The 24135-nt window shown below is 37.4% G+C and overlaps 1 protein-coding gene across 22 annotated transcripts in view; it reads right to left on the bottom strand.

The window, feature by feature from the left end:
* The window catches only part of NRXN1 (neurexin 1), a 1251736-nt gene that overhangs the window by 63775 nt on the left and 1163826 nt on the right, over positions 1-24135 (bottom strand). The gene's annotated exons all lie outside the window — the stretch shown is intronic.

The raw sequence follows: 24135 nt of genomic DNA, 5'->3' as shown, positions 1-24135 counted from the left end.
TATTTATTTATTTATTTATTTATTTATTTATTTTTACAGAGGAGAGGGAGAGACAGAGAGAGAGAAGGGGGGAGGAGCTGGAAGCATCAACTCCCATATGTGCCCTGACCAGGCAAGCCCAGGGTTTCGAACCGGCGACCTCAGCATTTCCAGGTCGACGCTTTATCCACTGCGCCACCACAGGTCAGGCTCCTCTGAAATTTAAAACAATTCTTTGGTAAACAAAGGCTCCACATCTGGACTATGGAAAAACATACCAATAGCTCTGCTCACATTGATCATTCTGCAGTAACAGACATGTTGTGCAGTTCTTCAAGGTAACTGAGATGACTGGAGCCAGTCTGACAGGAGGTTATAAATGATGAGACCATGGTGTGTTCCAAATGACAGTTATCATAGAGACTTTTTTAAAAAGCTAAAAAGAAACATTGACCAATCCTCAGAAATGACATTTATATCAGAAGAGTATCTGGGGCATTTCTCCTTGTTCTTCATTGCCCATATTTAATTACACTCAGTTATTTTTAAGGATTAATTCTAACTCCCGTTAGAGTTACCCAATACCATCATACTTAGAAAAAGATCTGAAAATAAATACTAATGCCTCATAAGCACATTGTTACTGAACTTCAGAATATTGAAACTCAGTTTATCTGGACAACTATTATATAAACATATTCTTGAAATACTGAACCTTGTCACTTTTTTTTTTGCTAATTCCTTTTTCTTTTATTCAATATTGACTATCAAGAAATAATAAAGCATTTTTTAAACTATATAATGCAGGGGTCCCCAAACTACGGCCCGCGGGCCGCATGCAGCCCCCTGAGGCCATTTATCCAGCCCCACTGCACTTCCGGAAGGGGCACCTCTTTCATTGGTGGTCGGTGAGAGGAGCATAGTCCCCATTGAAATACTGGTCAGTTTGTTGATTTAAATTTACTTGTTCTTTATTTTAAATATTGTATTTGTTCCTGTTTTGTTTTTTTACTTTAAAATAAGATATGTGCAGTGTGCATAGGGATTTGTTCATAGTTTTTTTTATAGTCAGGCCCTCCAATGGTCTGAGTGACAGTGAACTGGCCCCCTGTGTAAAAAGTTTGGGGACCCCTGATATAATGTTATATAACCATTTTATCTATTTGGCTTATTTATTCAATTACAACATAATCAACAGTCAAACTTTATTCTTTTAAAGGAAAGGTAAAGGCTCAGAGCACTGCTAATCAAAAAGAAAACAACAATAATAAAATATCAACATCAAACCTGTTCATTGCAATATTGTAACAGCCAAAAACTAGAGGAACTGATCAGATAAATTATGGTGCAGCTTTCTAGTAGAGATACTCTGCAGCTATAAAATTTAATGTGGTAAATTCAAATGTTCTTATACTAAGACATATCTAGGATGTATTGCTATTTAACCAAAAATTAAAGTGACAGATTTAAAATTGTTTACAAACTATATACACACCCATCTACACACACAAATGCACTGTTGCATGGGCAGAAGATATTTCTGAAAAGAGGTAACATATCAGTTGACAGTGGTTACATTTCAGGAGGGAAGTTGAGTTCAAAGCTGGTATATGCCTTTTTAGGTGCCATTTTTTCATTATGTCTATGTTTCACTTTTCTAATTTAAAATTAATTAAAATGATGACATCTACATTCATTTAGGTTTAGAAGAATGTGACTGGTACATGTTTAGAGCAAAAATGTTGAGGGGAAAAGCGGAAAAGCAGAGGCAAGAGTAACCTGCCTTTTTTTTTTCAAATAAAAGAGGGTACGTGTGGGCATGAAGAGAGCTGCTACGGTGGGTGCTGGCAGTCTTAGCTGAAACCTGCACATTAGCTTGCCTTTTATGCCGGGGTAAATGGTATCCTAATTTAAGTTTCAAGTTCAGCTCTGCCCTTCTTGCTAATCGTATCCTGCTGAGAAACCAAGGGTTGGAGGGGTTAAATTTGCCCAACTTTGGGTAATTAACCAAATCATTTACCTCCCAGTGCTTCTCAGTACTACCTCTGAGAATCAGAGATAATTTAGGAGAATTGTCACTATAAATTGTAAAAATATTAATACAGTTAAGTGTTATTGAATTCATTTGCAACATAATCATTAACATCCAAACATTAGTGAATGGTAGGCAGAGGTGGATTAAGGTCAGTTGAGGCCCCAGGCACAGAAGAAAATATTGGGCCACTTAAAAAAAAGAGAGACAGGGAAAATAAAAATACGTGTTAACCATATTTTTAAATAAAAAAAAAATTTAAGTACTATTAATGTTAAAATTGCACATATGAAACCAAAATTGGTGTCATTAGAAAAAAATGTAAAGTTGGGGTTTTGCAGGGCTCTTCAGAAGTTGGGGCCCTTCAGAAGTCGGGGCCTAGGGCGCATGCTCAGTGCACCCGCCCTTAAATCCGCCTCTGGGTATAGGGCTAAAGACAAGACAAAATTCGTGTGTGTGTGTGTGTGTGTGTGTGTGTTTCCTACTTGGCACAAGCTTATAGCTTCAATTGCTGACTCTTTTGTTGTTTTCACACTCCAATAACTTTAAGAGATTTAAACTTTAAAAAAAACTCAGCTGTCCAAATTATGTCAAATGCTTATCATTTTAATGATTATAGGAACTTTTATTTTACCTCAAGTTATTTTAAATCAGTGAATTATGTGGATGACTTTGCCCTCCAGGGGACATCTGACAATGTTTGGAAACACTGCTGGTTGTTACAACTGGGGAGGCGCTACTAGCATCTAGCAGACGGGGACTAAGGAGGATGCTGATAGTTCTACAAGGCACAGGACAGGCCAAAGAGTTACATGTCCCTAAATGTCAATAGTACCGAGACTGAGTAACCAGGCTCTAAATACTAGTCTTTTTCTACTTTATTTACAAAGAGGCTTTTAAAAATTATTCTGTACTGCAAGGTATACATTTAAAGTGAAAGGACATAAGTTTAGATGGAAAAGTGATGAGGACGAGGACCAGGCCCTGGCGTGCTCCAAAGTTAAGAAATCACTGAGACGAGAAAAAATTAGCAAACAAGGATGAGGAGGTGGGAGGAAAACTCAGTGTGGTGACCTTTAAGTCCATGGTAGAAGTATGTTAAAAAAGACATTAGGGAAAAATAAAGGACAGGAAAAGACATTGGGGTTAACTTGACCAAATGCTGTAGATAAGACAAGTAATCATTATAGTTTTTTTTTCTTTTAATTTAAACAAAAAGTCTTAGAAATTATTCTCATTGGAATTAACAATACAAAAGACTTGGGGTCTTTATTCCTCCTCCTATGTGAATCTTTAAAGAGGTGGCCAGAAATGGTAATATTTACAGGGAGAACAAGAGGGCCATTTGAGGGAATATGGGAAGTGGAGGGAGTTTCTGTGACCTAAGAAATTATAAAAGTTCTTAGGCACCGTGTGTTCCTAGGCTACTTTAGAGTCATAAAGGTGGGCTTGTAAACAGGGACATGAACAAATCCTATTTCGGACCATCCTTCACGACAGCTTCCAGAGGTGCCACAAAATCACCCTAGAAAGCCTGCAGTCCTTGTTTCCAGGCCTCCACCCGGTCTTTCTACCCATAAATAAGGTTTCTGTCACCAGAGTTCTCAGGACCAGCTTCATGTACTTTTCCTTTGTGATGGCTGTCACGCCAATTTCCACACTTGGCCAAACCTGTGGCTGTCAGGGTCAGTGGGACAGTAGGACAATGGAGCAGCTTCAGGCCAAATTAATGCTCCTTTTGACAGGGAACTATTGCAGGAAAGCAGCTGAGGCAGGGGCTTAGAGATGGGAGAGGGAGGGAGGAAGGGAGGGAGGGAGGGAGGGAGGGAGAGAGAGAGAGAGAGAGAGAGAGAGAGAGAGAGAGAGAGAGAGAGAGAGAGAGAGAGAGAATGGGAAGAGATTAGAAAAAAGAGCCATAGATAATCATCACATTCTCTGTAGTGTGGGAGAACTACAGTGTGTAATGCATGTCCTAGTCTCTTAAAACTAGATAGATTTTTTTTTACAACTCCAAAAGGTTTTAAAGCTTGTGTAGTTCAACTCCTTCATTTTACAGATGAAGGATTTTGATGCAGAGAGGTTAAATAACTTGACTTAAAATAAATGACAAGGGATTCTTCACCGTTCTAATCAATGATATCAGCAGGTTTTAAGATGCTTTCAAAAATCACCATAATTAAGAACCACAGTAAGACTTAGGAGAAGGGGAAAGTTGATGTCAAATAAGAGACAGCAAAGGGCTCTGAAGCCTCCTCTTTTCCCCAAACAGTGAATTAAGGCATTGAAAGTTTCTGCTATCCAAGAAAGAGAGTATAATTTCCAGAGGGTATTTACAGGATATGAAATATGAAGGAAACTTTGAATCTCCTCCTTTCAGAAGAATATGAGTGGCTAATGATTTTTTAAAAATGCAAATCCTCTTGTCTGTATTTGCACTACAGTCTTAATGAATGGGAAGCAGGATGTACTGCTGACTTTTAAAAGACAGATGTCAAAAAGTAGGCTGTAGCTGTGAAAGAATATAGAATAGAAAAATATTCTGGGCCATTTTCAATTTTTAACAGAAGGGAAACATAGAAATGGTTGAAATCCACAGTGAATTATCTTAGTTTTAAATTTTTATTATTTTTTCATTTTATCCCCTATCATGACAGCCATAGTTTGAGGCCACAGAGTAACATTAAACTCCAGTTAAATACTAATTTAATATTACAAGTATATGTTGGAGGTAGGATGTGAATTAATGTCTGAGTAAAATTTCACATATTCTAAATCTCATGGGTTTTTTCCCCCTGCTATTCTATTCTTGTGGGCTTTGTTTTATACACTGATTATTTCTCTAGGTACATATGATTTTTTAAAGTAAAAATACAAACAAAATATTCACTGCCTCATTTAATCTTTTTAATACCATTGTACACTAAAATTTATTATACTAATGTTAAAAATAAAAGAAATGGAGACTTAGAGGGATTTATATCCATGAAACTAGCAACTGCAAATTTACTAACTACATACCAAACATTCTTTCCAAATTAGAACTATGCCTACTTCTCCAGAATAATTTTTCTCAAAGTAGTATGTATAAGAACCAAAAGGAATAAGGTGAATGTCCAGATTTCTGGGTCCTTTCCTGGACACTGATTCTTTGACTTAGTTGTATACCTGTAGTCTGCATTGTTAATAAGCACCCTTTATCCATGATTTAAGAACCACAGGATCAACTTAAAGATTCAATTCAGAATTCTTTTTCAGGAAAAGAACTTTCTAATGAACGGAAATAGGAAGGGTTTTTTTTTTTTAAAGGAATAAAATTAGAAAGTGGCATGAATGGTGGGTGTTCAAAAGATAAATTGGAACAGAGAGCAGTACCATTGCAAAGCAGAAAAATGGAGGTGCTTTAGCACCACCCATTAAGGGATACTTTCCGAAATTGGATTTTACAACATAAAGAACATTTTAGTTGAAAAGACTTTTTGAGCAAGAAAGATTAATGTGCATAGAAGAAATGTGCAAATAACTGCATTTAGAGGACTAGGGTGACCCTTTTATAGCCACAGAGAGATATGGTACTTCGCTGAACTGGTCCCTACCTCACTGCTGTGATTAGAAACCATGAATGTACAGACAAATATCCAAGCAGGGTCCTTTCACATATCCTAAGAATTTATTTGTACTGAGCAAGGTTTAGTTAGGATGGCTCTCTAACCTTTTAGAGAAGGTAAGGTGGGGTTTTTTTATAAACTCAGAAACCACTGAAATCATATCAAAGCTTTCCTAATTGTTTATGACAATGAATCCACCCAGAAGCAATCCCTGGTCTATTTCATGCACCACACTGAGTCATAAAATGAGACTGCACTTTAAAGAAATCATCTGGTCATTGTTTTTTTTTATCTCCACAGCCTTTGATGTTGCCCAGTTTAAGGTCAAAGGGTAATGGTGCTGAAACATGTTCTTTTCCAACTAATAATCTTTAAGATTTAAACTGCCAGTCTCTAATTCATTTTTAAATTTTTCTGAGCTTTATGGTATGCTATACACTTCTTTTATTTCGACAGAAGGTTGACTAATTTTTCCCTTTGATCCAAACTCAAGACTTTTGGGAAAATGTTAATGAATAATGGATTCTCTCAGGATGTTGTAAGTAGGACAATGGCTTTTACCAAACAGATGTTAGTGGCCAAATATTTTTGGTGGCTGGTTGATGAAAAGCACTAAACAAAAAGCCATAGTCCATGGTCAAGTCTGCTGGAAGGAAGGAGAGAAGGAAGGGAGGGAGGGAGGGAGGGAGGGAGGGAGGGAGGGAGGGAGGGAGAGAAAGAGGGAGGGAGGAAAGGAAGGGAAGGAAGGGAGGAAGAAGGGAGGCAAAAGGAAAAGCACATAAAATCTTATATGCACGTAGCTGTGGTGCATTAACTGACCTTGTGAGAAAATTGAGCGTTTCACTGAGTGCAAGTTTTTGGCATCAACGATTGTGAGTTGCCTGTCCCTGCTCTGCCAACCTACCTGCCAATAATGGACCACACGATATTTTCAGCAACAAGAATGACTCAGAAAAGCTATATACTCAAGGTTACACATGAAGCCACAAATCCATACATGCACACAAGGACAGGCACATACAGAATCCACATTTTACTTAACAGGACTGTATATTTTTCATTAACAAAATGTGAGACATACATTGGGAACAAGTTCACCTGGGACTAACTATAATATTATAAGAAAATCAGTGAGAAGTTCTCGACTGGTCACTCATATGATGTTCCATGAAAATATTGCAGAGGCAGAAACACTTATTTTAGGTAGGCTCAATACTTTATAGTAATTTCTTCCAAATTTCAGGTGTCTAAGAATTTGAGTGCTTGTTAAAAATGCAAAATTTCTGGCCCCATTCTGATTATATAAATATAATTCCATGGGATGAGGGTGAAAAGCTGCATGCTTAACTTCTGGTCCAGGTCATTCTGCTGTAGGTTGTCATGGCAAATGGTAAGAAACACACTCTGTATACACCCCCTTCCTGCCTCCACCCACTGCCCACTGTGACACCAGCCTCGGACATGCTGGATTATCCAATTCAACTCCTTAATTACAATGCCTTTCAATGGGGGATGGTGGGGATACAAAAAGTTGGAAAATCTAGAGAAAAAATAGGAATGATGGGATGGATAGAGTCTAAAAAGATTTCCTGGGATAGATTTCATTTAACTTGGGTTTTAATCAATGGCAGAGTTAATTATTTTAGCAAGGCATGGAGGTGTAAAAGTGCTTTTCTTTAAAATTTTAAAAATGTATTATATAAATGATAAGCTCCTTTATCTTTTCAACTGGAGGTCCTAGCAATGGTTCTAGTACATATGAAATGGTCTAAAGCATTAGGTAATGGGTAAATAGAAGGACAACATAAAAGTTAATTTATTTAAAGAATTCACTCACAATCCCACCACCTTCACAAAACATTTTGTTGTTAGTGTTGATGCTGTTGTTAGTGTTTTTATTTTCATTTCACATCCTTTTCTATTTTATATCTGTATACAAATAATTTTAAACAGGTGTAATAATCAGGGTGCAGTTTTATTTGGTTTTATTATTTAATATGATTGTATATACATATTCTGTCTTGACTTTGAATATCATTATTATCATATTATTATTCTAATAGCAATAGAATGGTCAAATTGGTGTACTGTAATTTACATAACTACTTTGTAATTTTTTTTTTTTTGGATAATGGATCCATCTCTATTTTGTATTTCTGCTATTGTAAATAACACTTTTCTTTGTTCTTTTTTTTCCCATAAGATAAAGTTCCATAGTGGGATTACTGGTCTAACAAATTGTGTTTTTATAGATCTTGAAACAGTCTGCCAACGTACTTTTCAAAAGACTTGCTGTAATTTTCATATTGTCTCCAGTGTGCTATGCTCTATTACATCTTCACTGGTGTGAACATGTTGTCTTTTCTATCTGGAGATGCCCTTTTCCCATTAAAATAATTCTGGTAAACTCCCACACATTGTTTTGTATCAAGCTCAAATGCTCCTCTTTCTTGCAGCCTTTACAAAAACCCCAAGCAGCGAGTTATTATTTACATTGTGTTCCATAGCAATTTGTAATGCCATTTTAGCATTCATCAAATAGTTCTGTTTGCTGTAATTGTCTGTATATTTCTTTTTTTTTTCTTCCTAGATCATTAGCAACTCCAAGGTTTAGCCTCTGTCCACTTCATATTTGAGACCTGAGCTGCTAGCCCAGGGCCTGGCATATATCAGACATTCAATAAATGCTTGTTAAGTAAATAGAAATTAATGAAACATGTGTCAATGTGATGCATAAAGCCAAGTCTACTGCCCTGTCTCTGAATAAAAATGCCTTCTTTCACCAACTCTACTATATGCCACTTAGTCCTAGGAACAGCTGTATTTTTGTAGGTCTATTCTGTAACATATATTTTTTATATTTATATATTTTGTAGGTCTATATTTTTAAATTTTCACTATTGTTCTTTAAAGTCTTCTAGGCCTAGTTCTGTAGCATGAATCAACGCTCTGAATCCTTTAAATAATGACTTTTCGGTACACCAGCATCAGAAGATGTCTCTTTCTACTTCAGAAAGAAACACTTTTTATAAGAAGATGCTAAGACTAGTGAACAGGATTATATAGAAATCACTTGTGGAGACTATAGCATGTACATGGCCCCATTCTGGAGAGAACTAGAAATAAGCACTGATAGTGAATTATTTAACAAATATAATCAATAATTATATATTACTTTATGCATTTTGACAAATTTTGACATGCGTTTTTTTCATTATAAAATATCAAACCTCATAAGAAAAACAAAGAGAGATATCATAATTAAAATTTAGAAGACAAGAAATCTAAAGCACAGAAACATGGCTGGCAAGGGCAAAACCTAGGGTCATACTCACATGCTCTGAGTCACATTTTAGTTTTCATTCTAATAAAATCATTAAATAAAGTACTGCTGAATTTTGTAGAAAATGAGCTTTTAAACAGTATAAACTAGACTGGTAATTTATAAAACTAATCATATTCCTGGCATTTGGCTCAGTGGTAGAGCGTAAGCCTGGTGTGTGGATGTCTTGGGTTTAATTCCCAGTCAGGACACACAGAAGAGGCACCCATATGCTTCTCTACCTCTCTTCTTCTTCTTCTCTCTCTCTCTCTTTCTCTCTTGCTCTTTCTCTTTCCTATGGCTCAATTCAAGCAAGTTGGTTGGCCCTGGGACTGAGGAAGGCTCCAAGACCTCTGCCCCAGGCACTAAGAAGAGCTCAGTTGCTGAGCAATTGAGCAATGCCCCAGATGGGCAGAGCATTGCCCCTAGTGTGATTGCCAGGTGGATCCCGGTCAGGGCTTATGTGGGAGTCTGTCTCTGCCTCCTTTCCTCTCACTGAATAAAAATAAATAAATAAAGAAAGAAAGAATAAAAAACTAAGCATAAAACTAAAACTTTGCTGGCAACAGAACTTCCCCCCCAAAAAATAATGTTTATGAATAATTCAATATAAAAAATAAATAATACCAGAAGACTCTTATTGAAATTAGTGATAAATAGAGAGGGGCTGTCTTCTGTCTTACCTGGTGGCCCCTGGTAGTTCCTGGAACATACACTTAAGAAAACATCATAGGCCCTGGCCGGTTGGCTCAGTGGTAGAGCATCGGCCTGGTGTACGGAAGTCCCGGGTTCGATTCCCGGCCAGGGCACACAGGAGAGGCGCCCATCTGCTTCTCTACCCCTCCCCCTCTCCTTCCTTTCTGTCTCTCTTTTCCCCTCCCGCAGCCAAGGCTCCATTGGAGCAAAAAGATGGCCCCGGCGCTGGGGATGGCTCCTTGGCTTCTGCCCAAGGCACTAGAGTGGCTCTGGTCGCGACAGAGCGATGCACCGGACAGGCAGAGCATCGCCCCCTGGTGGGCGTGCTGGGTGGATCTCGGTTGGGCGCATGCGGTAGTCTGACTGCCTCCCTGTTTCCAGCTTCAGAATAATACAAAAAAAAAATTATTAAAAAAAAAGAAAGAAAACATCATAGTGGATCTTTCTCTCAGTCATTTAATTATCCAATTAAGACATATTACAGCCTAAATAGGTACAAAGAATTGTGGAAAATATATATACAGACTCCTCCAAGAAAAAATTGTCTGTCTCTCTCCCTCTTTCTTACTCTCTCTCTCTCTCTCTCTCTCTCTCACACACACACACACACACACACACACATACACACACAGTACATGATAAATGCCACAGAAATTATATTACATAGTAAATATTATGAAAGTGAAGAGAGAAAAAATGATTTCCAGACTGACCCCCAGTACTGAGTTCCAGATGTCCACGAGAGGAACAATGTGAGGGGGTAAGGATTTTGTTTCTTATTTTGTGACTTTGTACAAATGATTTAACCTGCCTATGTTAGAGTGCCCTTGTCTGTGAAATAAAGAGATTAAATCATTTTCACTAACCAAATGCACATAATATGTGAACACAGGCAAGAGAGTTAACTCGGGTAAGAACATGGGCAGTGAAATAAGGCAAATCTGGCTTCATAACCTAAACTTGAAGCTTAAGTAATTTATTTAGCTTGACCTCTCTAAGTCTCAGTTTCTTCATTTGTAAAATGAGAATAACAGCAATGCATACCTTTTGAACTTTCCCATAAGATATAAATGAGATAATATATAACACTTAGTAAAAAATAAAAAAACCTGGGACATATTCAATGGTCAGTAAATAGTAGTGATCATTAACTATTAACATGAAGTTGTTCCTAGGCACTGAATAGAATATTTTAATTCTATGGGTCTACATATTTTGTTGGACACAGCTCACTCAGAATGGAAGCAATTATTTCTATATTTAATGAAGGCAAAGGTTAAGTACTATTCTAAGAATTTTTCAAATTATGTATAAATTCATGCAAAGCCTGGGAAAGATGGTTCATTTCATTTTGTAATGTGCTAGATTTTGACTGTACTTTTAGGAAAATGCTTTTTTTCTAAAAGCATGTACTTTTAGGCTTTAAAAATGTACTTTTAGGCCTTATTTCAGTGTCATTTGTATGTGAACTCTAGTTCAACTAATTCAAAACAATGAAGTCATTAGTGAATACTGACTTTAGTTCCTTTCGTTAAGTACTGCATTAATTACTTTAGAGATTTTCAACTTCATTTCCACCTTGACAAGTGAGATAAATGGAGTTCACAAGCATGACACCCTCCCAGACACATTCCCAGTGAGCGAGCTACAATCTCATGCTTTCTCTTTCACTTCAGAAAGCACACTGGAATGCGAGTGAGTGAGAACAATGCTATCATCGACCATCTTGTTTCTACTCTGCCTATGATTTAAAATGAAAACAAAATACTCCATTATTCACTTGCTTTCAAAGTTAAATCATTATTATTAATCGATTCCTTAAGTCATATTTCACATCTGATTGGAACATATGGGTATGTAATATGGCATGTCACAAGGAAATTTGCTTGATGTGTGGGAAAATAAAAAAGTAAGTCGCTCTGTGAAGAAGTGACATTATGTTCTAGAGACCACCACTACCATGAAATAATAAAAAGATCTAGTACCACAAATTGTGGATGATTTGAAAAGATGTTTACTTAATGTTACTTAGATCTCATTGAAATGCTAAATAGTCTAGAACCTCAGAAGACACAGGCCGCATAAGTGGATCATAAGTAATTTGACATTTTTCTAAAACAATAATTCTTAATTTTTAAAAAGTTTCAGGGGCCCTTTTCTCTCGTAAGAAATATTAAAGACTCTAAAGACCTTTCATTTATATATAAATTACATGTATAAATATTTAATCTATTAGAAATTAAAAGTGAGCCCAGGCCAGATAGCTCGGTTGGTTAGAGCATCAACAGATATACAGGGGTTGCTGGTTTGATCTCTGGGCACATACAGAAACAGACTGACGTTTCTGTCTCTCTCTCTCTCTCCTTCTTCTCTCTCTAAAATCAATAAATTTTAAAAAAGAAATTAAAAATACAAAGATGTTAAATATCAACTCACTGTAATAATATCTTCATTACACAATAACCTAATTAACATTTTAAAAATAACTATTTTTATAAATAAAAAATTTTGAAGAGCACAGTACTGTTTTACATTTTAGCCAATCTTTAGTATCTGGTTTAACAGAAGACATCTGGGTGCTAATATCTGTTTCTGCATTTCAATCTGTTGCAAAATCACGTATCATTTAGCTTCTGAAAAACTCCACTGTGCTTTTATGAAAAAACAAACAAACTGAGAATGAAAAAGGCGTATAATATCTTAGTATTATCATGCAAATAGATACTTTTGACCTCACTGAATAGGTATTGCAGATCCTCCCACTTCCTGGCCCAAGGTTCTAGTCTAGACTATATGTTGAGAATTACCATTCTAAAATTTTTATAATATACAGAGACTATATTCATTGTTATTTTTGGTATCTAATTTACATCTATGTGCTGTTCTTGTTTCACTATTTGAAAACTTTCTGATGAAATGACCATGTCTCACAAATCTTTGATATCATTTCTAGCGCAGGATAGACCTGCATGGAACATTACAGGGGTGTGGAAGAGAAGGTTAAATTACAAGCCATCACTACCTCAAAGATAAGTCATAAGTAAGGATACAAAGTAATAACAACAATAATAAAAGAAGATAAATAATACAAATGAATAATACAATAATTAATAAAGAATTCAAGAATAAACTCCATGTTTTCACATGCATTGTAAACATACTTTTGCTCACCCCTGTAGTATAATAGCATCAACATAAAATATGTGATTAATTGATCCACTGATTGATGGAAACTTATGATGTCTTATCATCCCTATGTCCTATAGTAGCATTTACACAATTTGCCAATATTTTACTTAAATAAAAGGAGAAGCTAATTGTATCTGAATTTATTACAGATGAAACAAAGTTGTTTTCCTAGGCAGCACCCGTGATTTGTATAAGAAAAACATTAGATGAGAAGCCAGAATTCTAGGGTAGTTATTATTACATTTTTTTTCTTGTAGCAAGTACTCTGACATATAAGGAAGACAATATTTCAAGGTTTAATCATTTTGTGTATTTAGTTGTAGTTTCAAAATTATAAAACAATTGAAAGGTAATAACATGGAAAGAAATGTCAGTTTGAATTGATTAAAAGCTAGAGTTTCACCCCGCTATAAATGGAAGAAAGAAAAAAAGCAACAAATATCATTATTATTTTTATTTGTCCTACTGCCAAACCAGATCCTTTGAAAGACACCCACATAGTAACTCAGAAATACGTCTATCCCTGCTGAAATGTTGCAGAGTGGCATGGTTGGCAAAATATATATTAAAGAATAAAACAGTCCTCCTAAATTAAAGGTTTTATTCCATAATAAATAATTTCTCTGACTCTTTTAAAATGGTCCTATTATCTCCAAATCTTGGGAAACCCACAGAGAAAGACTTTGTGCCTGCCATTGCCTTGGTAATGAGCTGTTTTGACTACTCTGTCATAAAAACAGTATAACTGAAAAAAAGGCTCTTCCCTGCTAAAATCTGTGGAGATTAAAAAAAATAATAATAGCTGCTAGACTGGGAAATAAAAAGAGAGGTCACCCATCTCAGTTGACTTTTCCTTGTCATGAGTCACAGAACAGCCAATATGCAAGCTGTCTTTTGCATTTGGTAGAGGTCTACATTATTTAAACTCATGGCTGGATCACAAAGCATGAGGCCTTAAGGCTTAGTGGCTCAGTAATGGCTTAGTTTTCTTAGGTATTTTATTCTAAACTAATTTTGTTCTTGACCTTCTTAGGCAGAAAAAAAGCCCCAAAGCAAAACTATCATGAATTGAAAACTACACCTGGACCTGGCTGGTGGCTCAGTGGATAAAGTGTTGGCCAGCGTATAAATGTCCTGGGTTTGGTCCCTGGTCAGAGCACACAGAAGCAACCATCTGCTTCTCCACCCCTCCCCCTCATCCTTATTTCTCTCTTTTTCTTTCTCTCTCTTCCTCTCCCTCAGCCAATGACTTGATTGGTTCCAGGTCACTAAGGATAGCTCTGTTGGAGCACATCAGACTCAGGCACTAAAAATAACTTAGTACTCAAGTAGTGGCTCTAGATGGGGTTGCCGGGTGGAGCCCAATCAAGGCACATGTGGGACTTTAACTCACTATCCCCCCTCCTTTCACCTAAAAAGAAAAAGAAAAGAAAAGAAAAGAAAAGAAAAGAAAAAGAAATAAAACTACACCTAACAGAGAAGCCAGGTAGGGACTCCTCTGCCCTGTACATGTGCAGGTGCAGTGGGAGCTTTGAAACACTGAGTGTAGAATATGGCAGCCAGACCATATTATTCAGTTTGCATTTTGAGTAACTATAATTGCATGCTATTTTTAGCATATGAATGCTAAGATTGTTTAATTCTTAATAAGCTGGTAAGTAGCTCTTAATTGTATTGTGAAAATCCAATTTCAATGGTTAGTATGCTATTTGCCTATGAAAGCAAATAAAGAATGCATATTTCTAATTCAGGTTGCAATCTATCCACTGGAACTTTGGGGGTCTTTAGGCCAAGGATTTGTATGTGAAAATCACTGCTCTGAGACTTATTAAATCTCCATATAAAAAAGATCAAGTAAGTCATTCAATAAATATGTGCTGGGTCTACTAAATGGCAAACATATTTAAGACTCTGTGGCCACAGTAGAGAGTAAGACAACAGGTCCTGCTGTAATAGAGTCTGTCTTCCAGTTAGAAAAAGTGAGAACAATAAATAGCCAAACACTACAACATGATCAATGCCCTCTAGCAGGAGATCACTAAAAACATGCTTCAATCAAACAAGTTGGGTTTATTAATTGTTGTAGCTAGAAGAAACATATGTCATGGGGATCTGTGAAGTGTCTCCGTAAGAGGGTGCTAGAAAAGACTTTGGGCTTGCATTAGGTTATTTGAGGCATGGTTTAAGAAGGAAGGGCTTTGTTCTGGAATGGATACTGTCAGGAAGTGGAGGCAATTGTGTGACTGATCAGACATCTCAATAAATCTAATCTAAAGCAGGAGCAGACCAAAGTGAGGATAACACTAAGGTTGGTAGATAAATAGAAGTCATTAATTTTAACCAAGAGAAGGTTTGACATTTTGTGAGTTTCAAAAAGACCTTGATTTTATCAGTTTTTAAACAAAAATAAGGGTGTGGCCTTGTTTCCTTCAGTTGATCATGGTTTTAAAGTGACCATGTCTAATGTTGGTATTCTGTGAGATCATTTCTATCAAACAGGTGAATATCATCTATCTGTAATCTCCAGGATGACTTCTGCCTCACTGTGTGGATTAGACCAGTTTCCAAATGTCAAGGGCTGCTCTTCTTTTTCCAACCATCTAACCAGCCGAGCAATAAGTAAGTAAATTTAAAAAAATATCAGAGGATGGTAGGACAGGATAAAAGAGAGGATCCTTTATATCACATGGTTATGGAAAGGTGCTTGGACTGGAACAATCAGAAGAAGCTAACATATGACTATCTGAGGGGACAGTGTACATGTTCCAGAAAATAACTATCCCAAAGAGCTTGACAAATTTGAGGGACAAAAGGAAGATGGTGTGATCTGAGAATGGTCAGTGAGGAAGAGAGAAGGCAGGAGAGAAAGCCAGATAGGAGAGATATGGGATTGACACTTTATCCTAAGCGTAATGGAGAATCATTGGAGGTCTTGAGAGCAGAATAATAAGAGAATTTTGCTTACACAATTAAAAGATCACTCTGTATGGTCAATAGAAAATTGTTACAGGGGTGACAGTGTAGATAAGAAGCTGAGAAGCCAGTCAGGAGGTACTGCAGTCTAGGTAATAGATGATAGTGGCTTGCCCTGGAGTGGTGGTCATGGAGATATGCAGAGGGTTCTGTTTTGAAATCATTGTTGTGAGACTTACTGATGGGTTAATTTGGGAGGTGAGGACAAGGAGAGATGAATGAAAGATGATTTTACTAGTTATTGGGCTCTTAGTGTCAGTGTTAATCTTATTCTTCATAACACCCCTAATTCTTGATTCACAGACGGCACTGGATGTTGAATTAAAAAATCTCTGTTGTGGTGAATGTTGGCAAAAGTAGTAAGCTTTAAAACTGCCCACATTTATTAACTTACAGTTAAGGTCTGGTTCTTAATTCTCTCTATTTATTTGTAGGTAACTCAGTGGTAACAAAGTACAAAGTAACCCAGGGTCTGGATAGAACAATCCACAGGACAATTCAAAGTAGTATTGTCATAAATAAGTACGAAGGAAATGTGCCCTCCCTACATAGTAAACACATGCAGAAAGTAAACAGATCTGGAGAAAAAGTTTAAAATAAACAGAAAAATAATGGACAATTACTTATCAGAGAAGATAAAAATCCCAAAGATTCTGAATTGTGTCCCCTTCAAACCTTTGATAGGATGTCTATCCTTCTCTCCTTATTTCAAGTGTATGGCATATTTGCTTATGTTGAACGGGGTCTTAAAATAATTGATTATGCTATTTGCTGCTTTGTATCAACCTTTGAAAGTCACATGCCCATCCAATGGTTTTATCTAACTTCCTGCCCCACACCCAGAGAGAACCATCCTCAGGAACAAGACAGCAGCTATGTAATTAAGTAAGGGCAATAAAACCCTGCTTCCCCAGAATCACACCAGGGCTCCTTCCATTTCTTTCACAAGAGGAGTCCTTCAGGAAGGAGTCGTGAATCATAGTGTGGGGCATTCCTTATTAATGCCTGTGGAGGCTCACTGTTGGAGCCAGACTTTTCTTCCAGTGTGATGATGACTCCAGCAGCGGAGGCTGGGCCTCTTCAGCATACTTTCTTATTGTGTAACCCAACATTTCAAAATACTATTATGTGTAGGCAGAACCAGGTAGGGAGTACAAAAGGGAGGTTTCTTTCTTCCTTTGTCTATTGATATGTCTGAAGCACTATAATCAATAAAAAGACAAAAATGGTTTGTTTAAGAGGTCTGGTTTGTAAATGTCCTTGTAAAGCACTAGAAGAGTAACTTCTATCCCCAGCTAACATGGAACATGGCACTTAGTACATTTGGACAATACCAGATTATCCAAAATGTTTTATTCCATCCAATTCACTTAGATTCTTCCAGGTGAGTATACTTAAACTACACTGATGAGAGTTGTTTAAAAAAAATACAAACAATTCAGAGATCACATAGTCACAACCTACTTATGGATACTTGCAGCCATGTGACCTCATCACAGCAAAGGGAGCTACTTCAAGGAAGCAAAGTCAGAACACGGTCATCCTAAGACCCAGAGGCAACCTCTCATCCATTAAAACAACTCCCTCTGCTAGGCAAGCTCATTTGCTCTCATTCAAAATAATTACTTGCTGATGTGCCTAAGCACTAAGTACTCTACCTTGTGTAAGGCAAAAGGTGAGAGCTAATTTCTAGAAATTAATAGAGAGGTTAGCAGTTTTCTTTCACTCTGCTCATAGCCCTATGGAAAAGTCACTGAAGTGTAAAAAAAACCAGAATCTGTCACACCAGTGCCTCACATTCAATGTTTCAGGAGAATGAAATATTGACATATTTAGGTGTAGTTCTCATAATTTCACCCAGTTCAAAGGAATGACTGAGACACTCCCAGGTAACCTGAAAGCACCTGGGGACAGGAGAGAAAATGATCATTCTCTCCAATCTCCTTCGCACCTTCGGATTTCTGATAGCTGAGGATATATATTTCTCATAGTGATTGAAGAGGGTGGGAACAGCTGTCAAACCTGTGAAGTCAAGACATGAAACTCATTTTTAAGATCTAAGTTGAGGAGAACAATGGGGGAGAGGTAACGGGTAATTTCTGCCAATTATTGATAGATATGCCAGAATAACTATGTGAAATGAAATGAATGCTTAAGAAAAAAGTTCCTTGATTTTTTTAACTGAATCTCTCCATTTTGATAACACTGTCATTTGTAATTATAGGGGTGTTGAAACTTTATTTCCCTTTTTCTGCGTTTTATGTTTGTCATCTGAGAGAAAATAAAATTCTTTAAATGTAACCATATAAAAAAAAGGTGGGGAAGCCTGGTGCTTTTCATACTATTTTTCAACAATCGACATAGCATCTGAAATAAAGGGAAGAACGCAACCTATATTTCGAATATCGACATCACTACGCTCCTTGGGCCTCAAGACTCTGTCCAAATGATGAGATGATTTCCAGAAATTCAATTATCCTTTCAAACTATATTTACTGAGAACCCAGTGGGCAATGAACTGTGCAGGGAGCAGGGAGTGGGGTGGGAGTGAGCATGAGGAACCACTAAAAATTAGACAGAGAATATGCCCTTGGGGACCTCATAATCTAGAAGAAAATATAACATTATTTTCAATCTTATACTAAAATCATTTGTGTATGAGTCATACAAAGTAGAGAGAAATATTCTAAGTATTCAGGGGGCGAGAAACTACATTTTACAAGGAAGAACTAGAGAGCACCAGTTCTAAAAGCATCAGGAAAATGCCAAATCTGTGGATATGCACAAAAGGTGGAAAGACTATATTCCTTAACAGAGATGGCATGAATAAAGACATGAAGAAAGAAAGCAGGGAGGACCAATAAACTGTTCTATTCCCTGAATTCAGGGGAAGACAGTAACTGGAAAGACAGACTGGGGATTTATAGGATGTGGTAAATCTAAGAATGGCCAGCTCAAGACGCCCATGTCCTAATTCTTGGAATTTGTGAATGTTACCTTATGTGGCAAAACCAACTTTGCAAATGTGATTAAGTACAGAATCTTGAGTTGAGAAGATCAACCTGTATTATTCAGGTGGGCTCAATGTTATCCCAAGTGTCCTTGTAAGTGAAAAAGAGAGACAGGAAAGTCAGGAGATGCAATGAGGAAAGCAGCAGTCGGAGGGATACCAGCAAGGGGCCTGAGCCAGGGATGCAGGTATGTTCTGGACACTGGAAAAGGCAAGGGGACAGACTTCTAGAGCCTCCAAAAACAGTGCAGCCCTGCCAACATATTTTAGACTTGACTCCTCGAGCTATAAGCTAATCAATTTGTGTTGTTTTTAGCAATTATGTTTGTAGTTTGCTACAGCAGCAACAGGGAACTAGTATGGAGTGAAATATTTTAAATACACCATGGTAGAGCTTCAGTGCGGTTTGTCTAACCCTTCTTGGTGGTCCCACAACTTTTATTAATTCTTTGATTACAACATTTATATTGTATTTTTATTTTTTTTAAATGTATTTACCTATCTCCTCTGATTTAGCAAGAGGATAGAAGTGTTATTAACAAAATAAAGAAAATCTGCAAGGAGAAAAAGGTTTGAGAGCAAGATGCTGAATTCTTTTATGAAGACAGTATATGTGAAGTGTCAGTGAGTCAACATGGTGGGTGGACCGTTTGACATGGAAATTCATGTCCCTTACTTAAAGGTGCATAATTCTCAGAAGCAATTACTCAAATTTATTATTATAGCTCATGAAGTTTGGCTGTTGACCATTGGGGAAATTTAAGTGATGTAAATGCATGAGAAGGGAATTATTTATTTAATCGTAATATTTGGACATAGGTTGCTGGAAGAAGTGATTTTATAGTAAGTTTTACCAGCAAAAATGTCACCATTTAAGCTAGCTTGTGATGATCTATACACAAAGTATAAGGCAACCTATTATAGAATGAGTTCAGGAATCAAGGAAAAGACTTCTAAATAAAAGTACCTCACCCATAAGTTCCTTGGTTTCCAAAATATCTTAATGAGACATTAACCCTTGAACTGCACAAATATTTCTGAGTACCAATTAGTGCAAGGCAGGATTCTTTATCCATATTTTGCCTAACATACACCCTGCCATTGAGAAGCTTACTATCTCCTTTCAATGTAAAGTTGTGTACTTTCCCAAAGAACTACATAATTACAGAGAATGCCCCTATAGTGCACTTTCCTCAATGGTATGTAATTTGTAAGTTTTCCAAAAGTATACATCTGTAGCCTATCCCTTTCTCACATTCTGCTCCTGGCGATCATCTCTGCAGCCTGGGGAGAATCTGAGGACACTGTGTGCTCTGGAACCTGAGCAAGCAGGTGACTGGGCTGCTGAGATGTCACAGAGAAAGAGAAACAGGTCAAGGAGGCTTAAAGCAAGGACAATCTTCACCCAGATCCAGTCCTGGGTCGGCCCAGGTTACCAGCACTTCAGGGATTGCATTGCTGCATTGCTGTTGCAAAAAGACAGCCTGTTCAGCAGAGTGGGATGAGCTCTAGAAACAGAAATGCCATAATGTTGTGCCATGAAACAGAAATTTCAGGGGCAATAGGACACTGCAGTCTCCTTTCGCCTGTCCCCAAGTGCAAACCACACAGATGAACCAAGTAAGTGAAGGCAGTGCAGGTGTCAAACCTTCAGCTGCACTAACCACTGAAAAGATGATGGTGTGTCCCACTACAAACCAGGGCCCAACACTCCAGAGAAGTGCTTTTCCATGGTTTCGCAATCTATAAATGGTGCCTCCCAAATTAGGCTGTCTATTATGTGATATGTGAACCCCGAAACTGTGTAACAAGAAGGAAGACTACTGCCATGAGTGATTCTTATACACTGGCAGTTTTTCTTTTTTTAGTGAGAGGAGGGGAGGCAGAGGCAGACTCCCACGTGCGCCCAGACTGGGATCCATCTGGCAAGCCGACCCGGGGGCGATGCTCTGCCCATCTGAGGCCCTTGTTCCTTTGCAATCAGAGCCATTTTTTAGTGCCTGAGGTGGAGGCCGTGGAGGCCATGGAGCCATCCTCAGCATCTGGGGCCAGCTTGCTCTAATCAAGCCATGGTTGCAGGAGGGGAGGAGAGAGAACTAGAGGGAGAGAGAGGGAGAGAGAGAGAGAGAAAGAGAGAGAGAGAGAGAGAGAGAGAGAGAGAGAAGCAAGAGGGGGAGGGGTAGAGAAGCAGATGGTTGTTTCTCCTATGTGCCCTAACCAGAAATTGAACCCGGGACTTCCAATACCAGGCCGCCGCCACACAGGCACATTTTTAAAAAATTTTAAAAATATATATATATGCAATGAAGTCCTCCAAAATATATCATTTCCCTTAATATGGACTTGGTTGCTCTTATTTTTTTTTTAAATTAAACTTTTCCCCAAAATATGTTTTTTGAAAAATCAGTTTTTTGATACTCAAAACACATGTGAAATGGTGATTACCTCTTTAAGTAACTAAAACAAACAAAAAAAATGAACCAAATTTTGCTGAAAACCACTCTAAAACACATCATTCACTTGCCTGACTTTTAAATAAAAGGACACTGAGTATAATTTAACCAATTTTTTCATAGTGACATGGGTTTTGTTATTATGAACGGCAGTTATTCCATGGTGCTGTGGAACAGGGAGACACATAGGGATTGCAGTGCTTTATTGAGCTTCTTATCTACACATAAAATGGCCTCGCTGCCCTTTTTATTTTTTTAAGATTTGAGTCAGGTGTTCATAAATTTTCTCTTTCTCATTGGCATGTTGTCTTTTCTTACTACCCTTATCAAAGCCAACCTACCTGCTTCTATCAACTCCTACCTGTCAAGAAAGATATTCCCAATGTGCTAAAGCTCAGGGACATTACCTGGTACTGAGAGACCTATGCTTCTCAAATGCTACCATGCTACAATCTACTTGGGGGTCTTGTTAAAATACAGATACTGGGCTTTGGCTGGTTGGATCAGCGGTAGAGCATTGGTCCAGTGTGTGGAAGTCCTGGGTTCAATTCCCAGTCAGGGCACACAGGAGAAGCGACTATCTGCTTTTGCACCCCTCCTATCTCCCCCTTCTCTCTCTCTCTCTGTCTCTCTCTCTGTCTCTTTCTCTCTCTTGTCCCCACTGTAGCCATGGCTCAAATAAGTGGGTTGGTGCCGGGTGCTAAGGTTGGCTCCATGGCCTGGCCTCAGGAGCTGGAGTAGCTTGGTTGCTGAGCAACAGAGCAGTGGCCCCAGATGGGCAGAGCATCAGCTGCAGATGGGGGTTGCCTGGTGGATCCCAGTCAGGGTGGATGTGGAATTCTGTGTCTTTGCCTTCCTGTCTCTTACTTGATTGAAAAAATGCAGATTCTGGTTCAGAGTTCTGGAATAGGAACTAAATTTTGGCATTTCTAACCAGCACCAGGTGATGCCCATGCTGCTAGTTCTTGAAACATACAAGTATCAAGATATTAGATAATTACGTCAGTTTCAGAATTGTGTCTAAACTAAAGGTAAACTAATCTGAGGGAAAGATTAAAGACTACTTTCTTACATATAAGTTCTAAAAATTTAGAATATAAGCTTTAAATTGATCTACAAAATGACTTTCTTTATTAATAAGCCCATCCCCTGTCCACACCCTACAAATCGCATTTCACTTGTGTACACTAACATAGAACTTAATTTCTGCCTCTCTCTTGTGGAACTTATATCTTTATAAATTGTTGTTATTTAGATTAGTCAAGACTAAACTGGAAGAGGAACCAAGTCTTACATATTCTGTGCATTCCTAAAATTATACCTTATTCAAAAACATTACTTTTTTAAATGTAGAGATTGGAAAATTAAGAATTATAAGATTTTTCCTATATAATTTTAGATTCTTCATTGTGTGATAAATAATCAGGAATTGAATCAGAAAGTAATGCTTCCCGTAAGAGATAAGAACTCAGATAAGTAATCAGGAATTGAACCAATATTGTAATCAAATACATCTGTATCAACTTCTAGTAAACTGTCAAGAAAGTAAAGCTTATTCTCAGAGTTCCTGACTTTCTGAGATACACACACACACAATATATATATATATATGTATATATGTGTGTGTGTGTATATATATATATATATATATATATATATATATATATATATCCCTTATTAGTTTAGTTCCCTCCCCATATTCACACTTAGTAGAATACACATGCACATCCCCACAGGCACAAATCTGAACATGTCACTTTCATATTCTTTAACTTCCAAAACCCTTTTCTAAAGAGTCTAGGGTTAATTTACACTAAAATGTGCATGACTGACTATGGCTTAGAGCAGTTTTTCAACTGCCTGTCCGTGGACTAGTCTGCCAGAAATTCTGTGCTGGTCCACGAAGGGGTCAATCACCCTGATGTGTATGAAGATTATAGACCCAATGATCTTAGTTGAATTTTCTTATGCTCAGGGTGATTGCCATTTATCAGCTTATATTATTGATGAAATAATACTGAAGTTGTCTTAGATATCTTTAGAAATTTTAGGCTTATTAGAACAAACTTTTGTACTATGCAGAGCATTTACAAATCACGTGCGATAGAAAAAAAGCATTCAGACAAACTTATTTGATAGCAATGCAGTGTACATGTGGAGTCCGGAAATCAAGCACCAGTTTGTACCATGTTTAACTGTTATGCACAGTAAGATAAAACTTTATTTCTTGTGTGCTTTTGTTTCTAGCTGGCTAGGTCACCAGTCCTTAAATGTATAAAGGTTGAAAATCACTGGCTTAGATTGTTATTTCTTAGCTCAGCCCTAATGGGGATTGAATGTTTTAACAAAAATCAAACTCAACATGTAATAGAAAAAAGCCATTAAGGAGACTTTGGGGCTTATAATTATAAAGCAAAAGGTAGATTTCAATAGCGACCCTCTCAGTGCCTCTACCTTCTCCTAACTGAATAATTGCTAACCCACAGGTATCTTGCACCTGGGCTATAAAGTTTCTCTACAGTGACAAATGACTTCTAGCCTGATATGAGGAGCCAATGCGCACAGAGAATCCTCTCTAAGAGTTCAAGCTATAGTACCAGTGAAGGCTAGAGTGGGACAAACACAAAAACCAACTTGGTAGCTCACCTGAATATACTGTGCTTCATTTCAAGGGCAGACGGGATTTATTGTCTAATTGGGAAAGAATAAAACAAATACCCCATTTCTGTCAAACATCTGTGTAATGAAAAGAAATGAAAATTGTCCAACTAGAGATGATTCAAATATCTAAGTAACAGCATCAATGGGAGAAGACATCAGCTAGCTTTTGAGTTGATCTCATTCAACATTTATTTTACTAACTTAATCTAGTCTAC

The sequence above is a fragment of the Saccopteryx leptura genome, chromosome 3 (genome assembly GCF_036850995.1).
Source record: "Saccopteryx leptura isolate mSacLep1 chromosome 3, mSacLep1_pri_phased_curated, whole genome shotgun sequence".
Taxonomy (NCBI): Eukaryota; Metazoa; Chordata; class Mammalia; order Chiroptera; family Emballonuridae; genus Saccopteryx; species Saccopteryx leptura.
The sequence above is the reverse complement of the archived record's forward strand: the minus strand, read 5'-3'. Positions and strand labels throughout refer to the sequence as shown.